Source organism: Armigeres subalbatus, chromosome 1 (genome assembly GCF_024139115.2).
Source record: "Armigeres subalbatus isolate Guangzhou_Male chromosome 1, GZ_Asu_2, whole genome shotgun sequence".
Taxonomy (NCBI): Eukaryota; Metazoa; Arthropoda; class Insecta; order Diptera; family Culicidae; genus Armigeres; species Armigeres subalbatus.
This window is the reverse complement of record NC_085139.1, coordinates 124,072,501-124,075,959: the sequence shown is the minus strand read 5'-3', so window position 1 is coordinate 124,075,959 and position 3,459 is coordinate 124,072,501. Positions and strand designations below refer to the sequence as shown.

Below are 3,459 nucleotides of genomic sequence, written 5' to 3'. Positions count from 1 at the left end.
CTCTTTCTAACAAGTTTGCTTGCAACTTGTATGTAATATTGACAATCCACGTCAAATATGGTATACATTTAGGCTACATCTCATATGGAATTCCGCTGATAATGGCGTTCCATTTATGTGCATGATTTTTAGCGTTAATTTCAATTAATTTTTCTATCTGTGTAAACATCAAGATGAGACAGCACAAATGGGATTTGATTTTCAAATTTCTGGAACAAAACCTACTATTTTATCATTTTTTCTTAAACAGGAGATACTTTTTAGCTAATTTCTGAAAGAAAATAAAAAACGTCAACAATTTACATGGGACTCTTTTGCGAATCCTGGCAGTACAGTCTCATTGCCAACCTCGTGGATCTTGAGTCTCACTGAGTACATATTTTTTGTTTTGAATACGGCAAAATTAAGTTATGTCTATATATAGCGCAGTGTTTCAACTTGCTCCGATATGTGGGGCAAGTTGAAACAATGCATATAAAAAAATAATTTCAATATGCAAAATATTTATAAAAAAGTTTGGTAAGGTTTCTTATTTTTTATGCATAATCTTTGGTCCGAACTATCAAACACTTCGTCTTCGTTGGCATTACATCCCCCACTGGGACATTGCCGCCTCGCAGCTTAGTGTTCATTGAGCACTTCCACAGTTATTAACTGCGAGGTTTCTAAGCCAAGTTACCATTTCTGCATTCGTATATCATGAGGCTAACACGATGATACTTTTATGCCCAGGGAAGTCGAGACAATTTCCAATCCGAAAATTGTCTAGACCGGCACCGGGAATCGAACCCAGCCACCCTCAGCATGGTCTTGCTTTGTAGCCGCGCATCTTACCGCACGGCTAAGGAGGGCCCCTATCAAACACCGCAAACGGATTAAAAATGTATCAAAGGATGATTTTTTTACAGCATTTCAAAGTTCAACTTTAAAAAAAACCGTTTCAACTTGCCCCGGTGTACCTTATACCACATATATGTGTAAACATAATCCGGATGCTTAGAGAGCTTTTCGTTAAATGGCTTATGTGTCCGGCACTGAGGGATCACCCCCCTACTTAAGTACTTATTACTTAAGTCAATCAGTGTACTTGTATGGCTAGGTTCAACCGCCATTACTCGCGTTCTGGAACGAGAAGAGAAGGATAAAACGAAAAGAGAAGGAAGTAACACCAGCAACAAGAGTAATAGAGTTCAAACTATCGAAACAGTAAAAAAAAAAAAATTTATGATGGACAATAACTTTCTTCAAATATAACCGTACGATCCGTCCGCGCCTTCCGAAAGGATTAGCGGATGGTTTAAGCGCCACTCCTAATGGAGACCATCCACCTGTTTTAGGGTTGCCCGGCCTAAGACCTTTCAGGGGAAAGGGTTATTGTTTTCCAATAATGGAAGGAAAGCGCGAAGATCGGCAGGCTACAGGTATTCCAAATAAAAATTACTCCCCCTTCAAAACACAGATCGATCGTTAATCGAAAGAAAGACAACCTAGTCGAAAGCAGAATATCCGCTTACAGTCGTTATCATCACCGGTTGGCTATAACAGCTCACCCCGATCTGATCTAGAAAGAATGGAGAGTGTCCGTTGGTTGGATTCAGGGCCAACCTCCCCAGTAAAATAATCTCCAAAAAAAAAACCTACAGGAAAACGATACCGAGTGACATAAAAACCTCCTCTACATTACCTCTTCTCGTTCCTGCGAACTAAACAAGTCGGATTGTCGGTGGTACCCTATTGCTATTTATTCAAACTCATCAAACAATATACATATTCGCAGTTTAATTCATTGCTCCTTATTCTATCGTAGGCCTACATACTATCCATTCAAAAACTCTCTCTCTCTCTTCACTTCTTCTGTTCACTTCTGTTCGCTTCTGTTCTATCGCAATCTAATAACCTCCTATCACGTGCTTTTGTGCGGTGTGGGCATTCACTTTCTGTGATCGGCTAACATAGAAAGAGCCTCTCACGGCCACGCATCACCAACCAAAATTGGGAGCAGGCAAATCCAAAAAATATTCTTCACCAAGCGCGCTTGGGCGATTCCAATTTGCATGCATGCGTTTACTTACGGACCATCACTTTTGTCGGCGTTGTTCTCTACGACGGGGACGCTGCTATCGCTCGCTTGCTGGACGATGCTGTTGACCGGTCGAAGAACGGTGCGGTGCCGCAGGCGGCCTGATGAGCGGACGACGCCTACGCACGTGCTCTACGGACGGAGATGGCGACGCTTGCCATGTGCTTACGGGTTGGTGGAGAAGGTGACGCTTACCTACGGCTCATCTAACACGATGCCGGTCTCTTACACCGCGGTCGCGGTGCGCGCTCTTCCTTCTACTACGCTACGGAATTACTTCATGCGCCGACGGCGCCTCGCCAACGATGTGTGGACTTTGCTGCTGCTGCGCTCTCGGTCGTCACCGACAGCGGGAAAACGGTTGCTGTTGCTGCTGACTTGCTTACTCTTTGCCTTCGCCCTGCCTGGGCGCGAAATTGACGGTCGCGGCCCCTTCCGGCAAAGTGGACCGCCGGGAAACTTTGACGCTGCAGAGTGGGGTCAGGAGTTGTCGCTGGCTGATACTGGTGAGGTAACGGGCTTTCGCACACTTGCCACAAATCTGTATAAAACGTGTTTTCCACGCTATTACCACATATCAAAAAGCACGTGATTTACCTGTATTTCGCTCCACACTCGCACACTTTCTACTGATAGCACGTTTAATGGGAAAGACACTATCCTTGCTAGAAACTAGGAGAGAGTTTGAACTTAAATTAGTAACTTCAAAAAGGCCTCCATGTCACTGATTATCTACCTTCGAAATCACCTCACGACGCGAACTAAAATGGACTACTCCTGCCTCTTCCACAATCCAGATCAAAGTGAACGAGTCACAGTCAAGAATCCTCAGATTAAATGTAAGATTGTCCTAATTCTTAGCCTTCGGTTTTGACCTCACGAAGTCCCTAGATCGCATTTCCCCCTCCTAACGATCGAAGTGCAGGAAGCAATTAATCCATTCGGATCGCAGCCTACTTTGCCTGCCGATCTTTCCCGAAAATTATCAAAGAGGCTTTGTTGGGATTTTCCCCAGGTGGATGGTCGCCACCCGAATCGGTGACGTAGTCACACGCGCTCGCCACATGGTCTGCACGTTGGTCTAGAACATTCTTAGCGTTCTGTGAGCGCGAGAGTAATTCAACGTGAAAAGAGCTTTTGAAACGCGGTGTATTGGACTGCTAATATTTGATAAATTTGTGAAACTATTTACAACAACTATTAACTAAACTACTTTCTATATTTCAATTATTAAATTATACAAAATATTTACAAAACTGTAACGGACCGAATGGCCGTTACACAAAATCCTTTGACATACTCAAAACTACTCATTTTCTTAATATATTGCTCCCATTTGTACACTTGTCACACCGTCACCCGTTTTTCTTATCACCAGC

At 43.5% G+C, this 3,459-nt stretch overlaps 1 long non-coding RNA gene across 1 annotated transcript; it reads right to left on the bottom strand.

Moving 5' to 3' along the window:
- Nucleotides 1-2,329: 2,329 nt before the first annotated feature.
- LOC134206053 (uncharacterized) lies at nt 2,330-3,054 on the bottom strand. Its single transcript, XR_009978240.1, has 3 exons — nt 2,817-3,054; nt 2,678-2,752; nt 2,330-2,621 (listed from the first exon to the last, which is right to left on the bottom strand). It is a non-coding gene; the product is annotated as an uncharacterized LOC134206053 (long non-coding RNA).
- Between the last annotated feature and the right edge of the window lie 405 nt (nt 3,055-3,459).